Source organism: Amblyraja radiata, chromosome 2 (genome assembly GCF_010909765.2).
Source record: "Amblyraja radiata isolate CabotCenter1 chromosome 2, sAmbRad1.1.pri, whole genome shotgun sequence".
Lineage (NCBI taxonomy): Eukaryota > Metazoa > Chordata > Chondrichthyes > Rajiformes > Rajidae > Amblyraja > Amblyraja radiata.
The window spans coordinates 118809275-118823670 of record NC_045957.1 but is presented as its reverse complement, the minus strand read 5'-3'; the positions used below and the strand labels follow the sequence as shown (position 1 = coordinate 118823670).

At 45.0% G+C, this 14396-nt stretch overlaps 1 protein-coding gene across 5 annotated transcripts in view; it reads left to right on the top strand.

Moving 5' to 3' along the window:
* The window catches only part of atxn1 (ataxin 1), a 222609-nt gene that overhangs the window by 181288 nt on the left and 26925 nt on the right, over positions 1-14396 (top strand). The window contains exon 1 of one of the 5 annotated variants that reach the window (XM_033014323.1): positions 12711-12721. The exons of the other annotated variants lie outside the window; for them this stretch is intronic. The gene's annotated coding sequence lies outside the window, so the exon portion shown is untranslated. Of the gene's footprint in view, positions 1-12710; positions 12722-14396 lie in introns of those variants that run through there. 5 annotated transcript variants of the gene reach the window in all.

Genomic DNA, 14396 nt, shown 5'->3' with positions numbered 1-14396 from the left:
GGGTTTTCGCCCACGTTCCAAAGACGTGCAGGTTTGTCGGTTAATTGGCTTCTGTAAATTGTCCCTGGAGTGTAGGATAGAACTAGTGCACGGGGTGATCGCTAGTCGGCGCGGACTCGGTGGGCCAAAGGGCCTGTTTCCACGCTGTATCTCTAAACTAAACTAAACTCTCTTCAGAGGGCAACACTCACATCCACAGAATCAAACACTGAGGAAGGTTCCTGACCCGAAATTGCCCGCAACGTGTAGGGAGTTGTCCAAAAGTGGGATAACTTCGAACCAGTGAGATCGGGTGATTGATGGTTGATGTGGGCTGGAGGGCCTGTTACGAAAGCCGTATCTCTAAATTAAACACTTTCCAGAACTTCATAAATTCCATTTTATATCATGATCTTCCTGTGATTTTTATACTACATTCTTAATGATGAATTCTCGCATTCTAGGTTTTTATTGACTATTACAAGGCTATTTTTGCTCTTGGTCCGTCTATGACAGTATTGACGTACAAACTCCTTACAGACAGCACCCGTAGTCAGAATCGAACTCGGGTCTCTGGCGCTGCATGGCAGCAACTCTACTGCTGACCGCCCCATTCATTCAACTAGAGGATTATATAAATGCCTTGGAATAAGTGTGGTTTTGATTCTGGGCTGATGAAAATTTAGTAAGACTGGCAGACACTGGCTGAATTTTAAATTTGGAGTCGGGAAATAGTGGAGGATAATTTTCTCTATCTCTGCTGCCATCTATTGTAGAACACTGGGGTGGGTGCAGGCTGTCAGGTCCAGGAGATTTTACATTTAATCCCTTTCATTTCTAAACCTCTTTGTCTATTGTGGTTTTACATTAAGTTCCCCACTGTCATTTACGTAAAAATTTTGCCTGAAGCTTGTATGCGCCACCACAGGTATCAGAGGCAAAAAACACCTCCTCTCCCTCAGAAAGAAATCCTAATGCTGATTACATTCCTGACAACAGCGCACAATCAATCCCGAAATATTGTGAAGTAAGGAGCTGCAGATGCTGGTTTACACCGAAGGTAGACTCAAAATGCTGGAGTAACTCAGCGGGTCAGGCTGCGTCTCTGGAGAAAAGGAATAGGTGGCGTTTCGGGTCAGAAGATGGGTTCTTAGGTTTAAGGTGAGGGGGGGAAATATTTAATAGGAACCTGAGGGGTAACTTTTTCACGCAAAGGGTGGTAGTTGTACAGGACAAGCTGCCGGAGGAGGTAGTTGAGGCAGGTACTCATCGCAAGGTTTATGAAACATTTAGACAGACACATGCATAAGACAGGTTTAGAGGGAAATGGGCCAAATGTAGGCAGGTGTGACTTGTGTAGATGGGACATGTTGGCCGGTGTGGGCAAGTTGGGCAGAGGGGCCTGTTTCCACAGTGTATCACCCTCTGACTCTATTTTTAAAAAAGTGGAATTAGGCTGGGGAGCTGTTTTTCCACTGGCTAGGCTTTCAAGATGATGGGCTGAATGGTCTCCTTTGTCATAGACTTTCTGTGATGTAAAGCTCCCCCGGACAATAACTTTGATATTCACAAGCCTTTGCCACCCTCAATTTTTCCCCTGGTGTGCCTTTTCCACTTTTCTCTGCAGGCTAAAACTTGTTTCATTTTTTAAAACTTTTCTACTTCAAATTGAAAGGTCATCAACCTGAAACCTCAGTTGTTTCTCCAAAAATGGTGCCCATCCTGAGTATTTTCAGCATTTTCTGATTTTTTTTGTTCCTGCATGTGAATCACTTTGACTAAATGAGATCAATGCATTGGCCTTCGGGTGGCACGGTGTCGCAGCGGACTCGGTGGTTCACAGCGCCAGGTTCCATCCTGACTGCGGGTCCTGTCTGTGCGGAGTTTGTACGTTCTCCCCGTGACCACGTGAGTTTTCTCTGGATGCTCCCACATTCCAAAGACGTAAAGGTTTGAAGGTTAAATGCCTTGGTATAACTGTAACTGGTCCCTAGTGTGTGTAGGATAGTGTCAGTGTGCGGGGATCGCTGGTCGGCGCGGACTCGGTGGGCCGAAGGGCCTGTTTCCGCGCTGCATCTCTGAACTAAACCAGACTAAAGAGTGAGTCAACTGAGATGTGTGGCTTATCGATATCTTAATTTCTGCAACCAGTCTTCTGAAAGCACAGTGTCTCGAGCTAGCAGCTCTAACCCAACGTACAACTGTTCACACTTGCCAAGTTTTGAAAGTGCAGAAAACATGTTTTGAACACATCCTGCCCGTTTCACATGTGACCAGCTTTCAGCTGTGTGGGATCCACCATGCTGGAAACTGGCCATATTTGCGTGGCTCTCATTCATTGTGAGCGGAATCTGCACCACTTCGCTTTCCTGCTTTCACAAGACGTTTTTTTGCCGTTGCTAAGGCTATCTAAATTTAAATGTAGACACAAAAAAAGCTGGAGTAACTCAGCGGGTCAGACAGCATCTCTGGAGGAATGGAATAGGTGACGTTTCGGCTCGAGACCCTTCCTCGGACTGCTCCACCTCTATCTAAATGTCGTTTGTTTCTCATTAGCCGCTCGGCCTTGTTACCAGGTGAGCTAATTGTCTTCCTCATGCCAATTGACGTGAATAATAATGTATTTGTTAAAAATCTTGCACGGATCTCCATAAGGATGTTTATGGGGAAAAATAAGCACCGATCCAAAGAGGTATCAAGGGAGAATAACACAATTCTAATCCAGATAGCTTTGAATTGTGAGTAACCATTTATTTTGTCACAGACGGATGCTTTCTTGTCGAGCTGTTTCATATAATTGTACATTGCTGAGCGGAATTTCTCTGTAATTATAGACTAGATTCAGAACCAGCCGTTGCTCTGTATTGAGATTCAAATGTGGTTTAATGTGGCTTCATCATAAAACTCTACTTGTGAATCTTATTCCCCCCCCCCCCCCCGGCTTTGAAAATGGCAACTTCTTGGCAATCGTGGCTGGCAGCAGCTTTGCCAGGAACACTTTCGGTTCAAGGCTGTTTGTCAAACCTTATTCTTGGCAACTTCCAATAGAAACTTCATTTACTTACAGTATTTACACTGATGACTTCAAGGGCTCTGGCAGTTCAGTTTAGTTTAGAGATACAGTGCAGAAACAGGCCCTTCGGCCCACCGAATCCGTGCCGACCAATGATCCCCGTACACCAGCACTATCCTACACACACTCAGGGCAATTTACAATATCACTGAAGCCAATTAACCTACAATCCTGTACATCTCTGGAGGGTGGGAGGAAACCGGAGCACCCGATGTCAATGGAAATTTTTAAAGAGGAATTTTAGAAAGGAGATGAGGAGGAATTTCTTTAGCCAGAGGATGGCGATTAATTGCTGTAGAGGCCAAGTCAATTGATATTTTTAAGGCATAGAGAGATAGATTCTTTTTTTTTAATTTTTTTATTTAATTTTTTTTTAAATTAGAAGTACAGTAAATTACAATAATACACATCACATATATCTTAATACATTTGTTGTACCACTTCGTTTTTCGAGCTTTAAAAAAGATAGAAATAAAAGAAGTAAGGAAAGTGAGCAAGAATCGTGAAGGTGCAGGAAAGTGTTGGGAAAGGAAAGCCCCTTAGGGAAGAAGTTAGAGAAGGAAGTAAAGAAAGGAAATTAGACCCTAGAAAGAAAAGAAAAAAAAGGAAAAACAATCGCTCTATTGTAACACAAAACTCCGCAAAAAAGGATATATCAACCGTATTTTTTTTAAATTTAAATTTATTTTATACCTTTCGTTACCAGATCCTGGTACCATTTATATTTTAAATTACTATTGCACCTTATACTTGTAATAGTTCCATAAATGCAGACCACGTCTTTTGGAAGTGGTCTGCTTTGCCTGCTAGGAGGAGTCTCATCTCTTCCAAGTGTAGTGTTTCGAACATGTTTGAAATCCACATTTTTATTGTTGGTATTGGAGCATTTTTCCAAAATTTGAGTATAAGCTTTTTTCCCCATTATTAGCCCGTAATTAAGTAAGCTTTTGAAACACGTTTAATTCGGGTTTACCTTCCGATATTCCAAAAATGATCCATTCTGCTTTTGGTACAAGTTTTATTTTAAATAATTTTGTGAAGATTTCAAATATTCCGTTCCAGAATTTTTGGATTTTTATACAAAAAACAAAAGAGTGCGCTATGGTAGCTTCTTGTGACTGACATTTATCACAAATGGGTGAGACATTGGGGAAAAGTTTATTTATTTTAGTTTATGAATAATATAGTCTATGTAATGTTTTGTATTGAATTAGAGTATGTCGTACGTTGATCGAGCATTTATGCACATATAGTAAGTGTTTATCCCAGCTCTCTTTTGAGATTTTTATAGCTAGTTCTTGTTCCCAGTCTCTTCTAATACCATCGGCTGTAGGTATTTCTATATTTAAAATAATGTTGTATAAGTATGATATTAGATTTGCTGATTCAGCCTTTGTCTTCATGGCTTCATCCAATGTCTGGGGACATGTTATGATAGTCTTTTGTGTATTTTTTCAGATAGTCACGGATTTGAAGATATTTAAAATATTGATTATTTTTCAAATTATATTTCAGTTGTAATTGTTGAAATGATAATAATTTTCCTAATTCATACAAGTCTCAGAGCGTTTTGATTCCCATTCTTTCCCATTGTATAAATGATTTATCTATAATTGAAGGTTTAAACGACGGGTTATTAACTATTGCCATTAAAAGAGATAGATTTCTTAATTTTAGATTCTGTTTTATTTGTTTCCAAGTTCTAATTGTGCTATGTATCATTGGATTTTTATTATAATTTTTGTTATTCAGAGAGATAGATTCTGATCAGTACGGGTGCCAGGGGTTACGGGGAGAAGGCAGGAGAATGGGTTTGAGAGGGAAAGATAGATCAGCCATGATTGAATGGCAGAGTAGACTTATTGGGCCGAATGGCCTAATGTTGCTCCGAGAAGTTATGAACCCGGGGAAAATGCTACAACGCCACGGGGAGAACGAACAAACTCCACACCGACAGCACCCGTAGTCAGGATCGATCCCGGGTGTCCGGCGCTGTAAGGCAGCAACTCTACCGCCTGTAAGGCGCCACTGTGCCGCCTGTGGAAGTATTGAAAAGTACCTTGCAAGATGTTCATGGTTTTTCAGGACAGATTTTAGAATCTGAGGTAAACACAAAATGCTGGAGTAGCTCAGCCAAACCACATCTGCAGTTCGTTTTTTTTATTCCATTAGTACCTGGGGATATTGTTTTATAGACAATAGGTGCAGCAGTAGGCCATTCGGCCCTTCGAGTCAGCACCGCCATTTACTGTGATCATGGCTGATATTATTGTCCAAGAGCACAGAATACCCTGTTTAACGTAACAAGTCTGCCGAATTACGAGTTGAAACAAAGAGCTGCTGATGCCAGTTTACACAAAAGGACACAAATGTCCTGGAGTAAATCAGCGGGTCAGGCAGCATCTCTGGAGAAGATGGAACGATGACGATACTGGTCGGGGAGGGAAGGTCCCGACCTGAAATGTCACCTATCCATGTTCTCCAGAGATGTGTAGATGATGGTTTATACCGAGGATAAGTTACGCTAACTCAGTGAGCCAGGCAGCAATTCTGAAGATAAAGGATGGGTGACGTTTCGGGTCGGGACCTTTCTTCAGACTTCTTCAGAGCTGCTGGCTGACGGGCTGAGTTACTACTTCTGCTTACCCTCTCATGCAATCATAAGACTACTTCCTGAATTGCGCGCCATCAGCATTATTGGCACAATGTATGCTGAATGAGTTATTGAAGTTGGTAAACAAAGGCTTTTGGTTGTAGGGAGAATCTGAAGATGGCAGAAATTAAGAATTGCCTGCAGAGTTAAAGCCCTGTCCCACGGTACGAGTTCATTGCAAGAGCTCTCCCGAGTTTGCCCTGATTCGAACTCGGAGATTTACGGTAATGGCCACTCATCGGTACTCGGGGCTCTCGTGGACATTTTTCAACATGTTGAAAAATCTTCACGAGTCTTCCCCGTGCTTACCTGCCGTTAGCGAGTCTTCCTGAGTACCGGCCGTTAGCGTTACGAGACGCTAAGAGACGTCCCCGAGCTCCGACGTACCCGCTACGATCATTCTCCGTGCTTACCACGAGTTTGATTTTTTTTAAACTCGGGAGAGCTCTTGGAATGAACTCGTACCGGGCTTGAACCGTACCGGGACAGGGCTATTAGGGGCGGCAGCGTGGTTCTCCCCGCGACAGCGTGGTTTTTTTTCCGAGAGCTTCGGTTTCCTCCCACACTCAAGGATGTACAGGTTTGAAGGTTAATTGGCTTAGGTAAAAATTGTAAATTGTCACTAGCGTGTAGGATGGTGCTAGTGTATGGAGATCGCTGGTCGGCGTGGACTCGGAGGGCAGAAGGGCCTGTTTCTGCGCTCTATCTCGACACTAAACTAAGTTACCTGATTGCCAGCAACGGTCTGGAAGCCTGCGCATGCACTCTGTACCCTGTATCACCCCTTTTGCCCTTGACTTGATTGTATTTATGTCTAGTATTATCTGACCTGATTGGATAGCATGCAAAACAAAGCTCTCCACTGTATCTTGTTACATGAGGCAGTAATAAATTCCAGTTTACTACCACACTCCAAAGATGTACAGGGTTCATAAGTTCATAAATGATAGGAGCAGAATTAAGCCATTCATTCAATCATGGCTGATCTCTCTTACCCTCTCAACCCCATTCTCCTGCCTTCTCCCCATAGCCCCTGACACCGTACTAATCAAGAATCTGTCAAACTGCGCCTTAAAATACCCAATGACGCAGCCGTCTGTGGCAATGAATTCTACAAATTCACCACCCTTTGACTACAGAAACCTTTCCTCATCTCCTTTCTAAAGGTACGTCCTTTTATTCTGATGTTTTGGACTCACCCACTAGTGGAAACATCCTCTCCACATCCTCTCTATCCAAGCCTTTCACTATTCTGTATGTTTCAATGAGGTCCTCATTTCATCCTTCTAAACTCCAGCGAGTAGAGGCCCAGTGCCGTCAAACGCTCATCACATGTTAACCTACTCATTCCTGGGATCATTCTCGTAAATCACCTCTGGAGCCTCTCCAGAGCCAACACACCCTTCCTCAGATATGGTGCCCAAAACTGCTAACAGTTCCATTGCAGTGGAATTGAGCCAATTCCAGTAAGTTTCACCAAGGTTTTTGTTCTGGGGGAGGTGGCCCGTCGTATGTGACCACGTTGTGCAGTCTTGTGTCTTGTGGAGGTTGAGTGCGGCTCACGAGCCCAATGTGGGAACGCACGCGGGCACAGTGGGTGCACATGACAACTGCTGTTGGGGGGACTTGAGTTTAGTTTAGTTCAGAGACACGGCCATTTGGCCCACCCAGTCCGCCCCGACCAGCGACGCCCGCAAATTAACACTATCCTACACACACTAGGGACAATTTACAATGTCAGCAAGCCAATTAGCCTACATGCCTGTACATCCAGAACCAGGGGCCACAGTTTAAGAATAAGGAGTAAGCCATTTAGAACAGAGACGAGGAAACACTTTTTCTCACAGAGAGTTGTGAGTCTGGAATTCTCTGCCTCAGAGGGAGGTGGAGATACTTTCAAGAGAGAGCTAGATAGGGCTCTTAAAGATAGCGGAGTCAGGGGATATGGGGAGAAGGCAGGAACGGGGTACTGATTGGGGATGATCAGCCATGATCACATTGAATGGCGGTGCTGGCTCGAAGGGCCAAATGGCCTACTCCTGCACCTATTGTCTATTGTCTTTGGCGTGTGGGAGGAAACCGAAGATCTTGGAGAAAACCCCCGTAGGTCATGGGGAGAACGTACAAACTCCGTACAGTCAGCACCCGTAGTCAGGATGGAACCCGGGTCTCGGGCGCTGTGAGGCAGCAACTCTACCGCTGCGCCACCATGGCCTTCCTCCTGTCTCTGGCAATAACGTGTCGGCTTCGGCATCGTGAAATGCCATGGTGGCATTACTTTGCTTGAATCAACTTCAAATCTTGCTGCTGTGTTGTGTGCTTGTCTTTACTATTACCAGGGTAAAAGAGGAAGCAATTTTGTGAAAGGTTCAAGATAAGATAAATTCAATGACTGTATGATTTTACTCAGGGTGTCAGGGGCTACGGAGATAAGGCAGGAGAATGGGGTTGAGAGGGAGAGATAGATCAACCATGATTGAATGGCAGAATAGACTCGATGGGCCGAATGGCCTAATTCTGCTCCTACAACTTATGAAGCATGAGAAAATAACCCAATACATTGAGTTGGATTTAGCTTTTAGGGATAAAGGAATCAAGGGATATATAACAGGAATGGGGGTACTGATTTTAGATGATCAGCCATGATCATATTGAATGGCGGTGCTGGCTCGAAGGGCCAAATGGCCTACTCCTGCACCTATTTTTCTATGTTCTATGTTTCTACATAGATTCAGGAGCCAAATACTGATTTGATTCCACCCCCCACTGTTTAGTTTAAACCCACCTGTGTAGATAGTAATTCAGGGCTGCTGTCTATTTGTGATAGGGTGGTTCAGTTGCCCCCCCCCCACTTAATTACTAATCCCCCCTTTAATCAGTCTCAAGGAAGGTCTCGACCTGAAACACTGCCTGTCCATTCCCTCCACAGATGCGGCCTGACCCGCAACATTCCTCCATCACTTTGTCTTTTGCTGAGGATTCCTGCATCTGCAGTTCCTTGTGTCTTCAAATGAAACAAAGAGTTGGGCTTCTAATTTCATTGCTCTCTCTGCATTTAATTGATTCAATAGTCATGGCAAATTAAAGATAATTAATATAGGGGGAAAAACACAATTTGATGTCTGTTTTCCAAGAAATATCTGTGAGATTTTCAGTTCAGTTTAGTTCATTGTCACGTGTACCGAGGTACAGTGAAAAGCTTTTGTTGCGAGCTAACCAGTCAGCGGAAAGACAATACATGATTACAATCGAGCCGTTCGCAGTTGGGGGTGGAGGTGTGCGGAGGGATGATGTGTTTGTCAAATCCCACAAATGGGCCGTGTGATCTTTACATTCAATGTTCATAACATTGCTACAGCTTCCAACAATGAAACTATGGGTGATAATAGATTAAGAAACAACATGATGCATGCAGATATCAAGACCTGTTGTGTTGTCAAGCTGGAAAGGGCGCACTTGTTTGCCGGGACTCGAGGGCCTGAGCTACAGGGAGAGGTTGAGCAGGCTGGGTCTCTATTCCGTGGATCGCAGAAGGATGAGGGATGATCTTATAGAGGTGTACAAAATCATGTGAGGAATAGATCGGGTAGACGCACAGTCTCTCGCCCAGAGTAGGGGAATCGAGGACCAGAGGACATAGGTTTAAGGTGAGGGGGAATGATTTAATAGGAACCTGAGGGGTGATGTTTTCACACACTGGGTGTGTGGAACGAGCTGCCGGCGGCGGTAGTTGAATCGGTCACTATTGCAACGTTTAAGAAACATTTGGACAGCTACATGAATAGGACAGGTTTAGAGGGATACGGGCCAAACGCAGGCAGGTGGGACTAGTATAGATGGGACATGTTGGTCGGTGTGGGCAAGTTGGGCCAAAGGGCCTGTTTCCACGTTGTATCACTCTGTGACTCTATCTCAAACTCAGACAAAGCCAGTGCCAGGCCCCGACACAAAAACACAGTCAGTTTTAACGTCCAATGATACCAATGGTAATTGAAAGTAGCTTGTGCATTTGACTGCAAGAAATTTAGGTTGGATGAAAGGGTGATTTGCATTCCCTGGTGGACATTGCTGGGAAGGATGTGCAAGTGAGTGGCATATTTAATTGAGACAGTTGTAATGCTGCCACTGAAATCATGTAGATATGCAATTGATGTGTAAAGCATTCGGAGTAGGGACACTTGCTTATTCTATTACTCTCTTCCTTTTAGTTTAGTTTAGTTTGGGATGCAGCATGGAATCAGGCCCTTTGGCCCAGCGTGTCCATGCCAACCAGTGATCCCCACACACTAACACTACCCTACACACACACTAGGGCCGATTTACGTTTATACCAAGCCAATTAACCGACAAACCTGTACGTCTTTGGAGTGTGGGAGGAAACCGAGGATCTCGGAGAAAACCGACAATGTCACGGGGTGAACGTACAAACTTCACACAGACAGCACCCGTGGTCAGGATGGAACCCGCTGCACACTGCTTTTCCCTGCTGGCTTGTGATCAAATAGGTCTTTATCCATTTTAGCCCAATAACCACAACAGGCACAGTGGTATCATCAGCATTAGAGTCGTCACGGTTGAAGAGCAGTAGAGTTGCTGCCTGACAGCGCCAGAGACCCGGGTTCGATCCCGACTATGGGTGCTGTCTGTACGGAATTTGTACGTTCACCCCATGACTGTGTGGGCTTTCTCCAGGTGCTCCGGTTTCCTCCCACACTCCAAAGACGTACAGGTTTGTCGGTTAATTGGCTTCGGTAAGTTGTAAACTGTCCTTAGCGTTCATAGTTCATAAGTGACAGGAGCAGAATTAGGCCATTCGGTCCATCAAGTCTACTCCGCCATTCAATCATGGCCGATCTATCTCTCCCTCCTAACCCCATTCTCCTGCCTTCACCCCATAGCCTCTGACACCTGTACTAATCAGGAATTGTCTATCTCTGCGTTATAAAGATCTGTTGACTTGGCCTCCACAGCCTTCGTATTAGTGGTGGTGCACGGGGAATGTTGGTTGCCGTGGACACGGTAGGCCGCAGCGCCCACTTCAGCCTGTTCTCTAAACTAAACTAAACAAAGTTAATTTTGAATCAATTAAACTCACAGACACTCATGTCCAAAGTCTATGGAGAATCTAAAATGATTTCTACGGAGCTCACTGAAATTATTTAAAACTGAGTTTTCCTTTTTGCAAAAAGTAGATATAAAGTTCCGTACTATCGCAATGTTAGGCTGGTACTTTTGCAACATTTAAGCAGATACTATCCCAACATTTAAGCAGGTACCATCACAACGTTTAAGAAACTTGTCGACGAGTAAATGGAGAGGACAAGTTTATAGAAAACATGGAAAAATAGGTGCAGGAGTAGGCCATTCGGCCCTTCGAGCCAGCACCACCATTCAATATGATCATGGCTGATCATCTAAAAATCAGTACCCCTTTCCTGCTTTTTCCCCATATCCCTTGATTCCTTTAGCCCGAAGAGCTAAATCTAACTCTCTATAGAGGGAGGTATACAAAAATGCTGGAGAAACTCAGCGGGTGCAGCAGCATCTATGGAGCGAAGGAAATAGGCAAAGTTTCGGCCCGAAACGTTGCCTATTTCCTTCGCTCCATAGATGCTGCTGCACCCGCTGAGTTTCTCCAGCATTTTTGTATACCTTCGATATTTCCAGCATCTGCAGTTCTTGAATCCTCTATAGAGGGATATGGCCCAAATGCAGGCAGTTGGGACAAGTGCAGATGGGCGTGGACAACAGGCGAAGGGCCTGTCTCCACGCCGTATGACTCTAATATATTGATTCTTCTTCTTCTTTTCGTGTCCATCTTGTTATAAAAGTTGGCCTCGCTGTGATCGTCCGTCCTGAAAAGGACGCAAGCGGGAGCCGTCACTTGATGCAATAGATGACGGTGGTAGCAGAATTAGCTCGGGATACTTCCAGTTTCCAGCCCCGCGACGTGGACGCTTCTGCTATGGGGCCAATATCTTGATAATGTACTGCAACTCTTCGCGGTTGAAATCTGAAAGCTTTTGAGTCATTTAAGAAATGTGGAGATCGCAATAGTTACAGAAAATCAACAGGCACAACTTCCTCTCACTGATAGTGAAACTTAGACAATGAGCCCATGTTTATGGTGACATATTTATCCCTCTCACGTAACCTTGTCAGCGGCTAGGCCGTGTTGTGGGTGTTTCTTTGTGTCAACGTTTTGTCTTTAGAGTTTTCACATGCAACTGATTTTGCATTTCGCATGCAGAGGTTTTCAGCTGACTCTGCAATTGTGGGCTGAACAGTGACGGGAGGGGAGGGAGGCTGAATACAGAGGTGTAGTCAACGACTTTGTTGAGTGGTGTGGGCTGAATCACCTGCAGATCAACACCGATAAGCCTAAAGAGTTAGTGGTGGACTTTAGGAGGAGAGGAACACTCCTGTCCCCTGTCTCCATCAATGGTGTGGATGTGCAGTTTACCAGGGTATACAAGTACCAAGTATCTGGACAGTAAACTGGACTGGTCCAGGAACGCTGAGGCCCTCCACAAGAAGGGACAGAGCCGGCTGTACTTTATGAGGAGGCTCCGCTCTTTCAACGTCTGCAGTAAGATGCTGCAGATGTTCTACCAGTCGATGGTGGCCAGTGTCATCCTCTACACTGTCGTGTGCTACGGTAGCAGGGCGAAGACCGCGGGCACCAACAGAATCAACAAGCTCATCAGGAAGGAGGATCTCGACCCAAAGTGTCACCCATTCCTTCTCTCCAGAGATGCTGCCTGTCTGTCCCTGCTGAGTTACTCCAGCATTTTGTGTCGAACACTGGCCTTTCTGTCCTGGGCCTCCTCCACTGTCAGAGTGAGGCCCAGCGCAAATTGGAGGAACAGCACCTCATACTTCACTTGGGCAGCTTACACCCCAGCGATATGAACATTGACTTCTCTAACTTCAAGTAGCCCATGCTTTCCCTCTCTCTCCATCCCCTACCCTTCCCAGTTCTCCTACCAGTCTTACTGTCTCCGACTACATTTTATGTCTGTATTGCCCACTCCCCTGACATCAGTCTGAAGAAGGGTCTCGACCCGAAGCGTCACCCATTCCTTCTCTCCAGATGCTGCCAGTCCCGCTGAGTTACTCCAGCATTTTGTGTCGAAGCTCATCAGGAAGGCTGGCTCCGTCCTGGGGGCAGAGTTGGATCCAAGGGAGGTGGTCTTGGAGGGGATGATGCTCCTCAAACTGCGGAGCATCCTGGACAATGCAGCTCACCCCCTCCATGACACACTGGTCAACCTGAGGAGCACCTTCAGCAACAGACTGGTTCCACCAAGATGCAGCACCGAACGCCACAGGAGATCCTTCTTCCCTGTGGCTATCAAACTACAACTCCTCACCCTTCTGTCATGGGGTAGACTGACTCCCCTCACCCCCCCCACAATCTTTGCACATCCCTAATCCTGGACTTTCCATTTGTCACTTTAATTTCATGTTTCATGTATCTTGTTGTGTTTTATGACTGTTGGCAGATCAATTTCCCTTCTGGGATAAAGTTCTATCGTATCATATCATAACACTGAGTTTAGAGATTTGAATGTTATTAACAGGCGCCCATCTTTTTGCACTGCTTTCACAGAAACCTGTTCTGCTGTAGTTGAGACTTTGTGCTTTGGTCTAAATTAACATTTTTGTTCTACTGCTGGAATATTTTATCCTCTTACGCATTGTCATCAGTTTATTAGTTTAGTTTAGAGATCCAGTGTAAAAACAGGCCCTGCGGCCCACCGAGTCCGCACCGACCAGCGATCCCCGCACACTAAAACTATCCTACAAACATTGGAGACAATTTCTACATTTACACCAAGCCAATTAACCTGCAAACTGAAGTCTGAAGAAGGGTCACGACCCGAAACGTCGCCCATTCCTTCTCTCCAGAGATGATGCCTCGCCCGCTGAGTTACTCCAGCTTTTTGTGTCTACCGTCGATTTAAAACCAGCATCTGCAGTTCTTTCTTACACACAAGCTACAAACCTGAACGACTTTGGAGTGTGGCAGGAAACCAAAGTTCTCGGAGAAAACCCACGCAAGTTACGGGGAGAATGTATAAACTCCGTACAGACAGCACCCGTAGCCAGGATCGAACCTGGGTCTCTGGCGCTGTAAGCGTTGTAATACAGCGATTCTACAGTGCGCCCATTTGTCATTAGTGCTGCAGTGAAAAGCTTTTGTTGCGTGCTAACCAGTCAGCGGAAAGACAATACATGATTACAATCGAGCCGTCCACAGTGTAAAGATACACGATAGAAGGAATATCATGAATAACATTTAGTGCAAGATAAAGTCAGTAAAGTCTGATCAAAGATAGTCCGAGTGTCTTCAATGAGGTAGACAGTAGTTCAGCACTGCTCTCCAGTTGTGGTAGGATGGTTCAGTTGCCTGATAACAGCTGGGGAGAAACTGCCCCTGAATCTGGAGGTGTGTGTTTTCACACTTGGACACCTTTTGCCCAAATAGGAGGGGAGAGCTGAGAAGAGAAGAGGGAGTGGCTGGGGTGCAACGCTTCCTTGATTATAACTCTACAGATTTTACAAATCATTTGCTTTTTAAATAACTTTACTGAAAGGAATAGACAGGATAATTGCACAGAGCTTTTAGCCAGAGGAAGGGAATCAAAAACCGGAGGAGATAGGTTTAAGGTGAGGGAGGAAGATTTA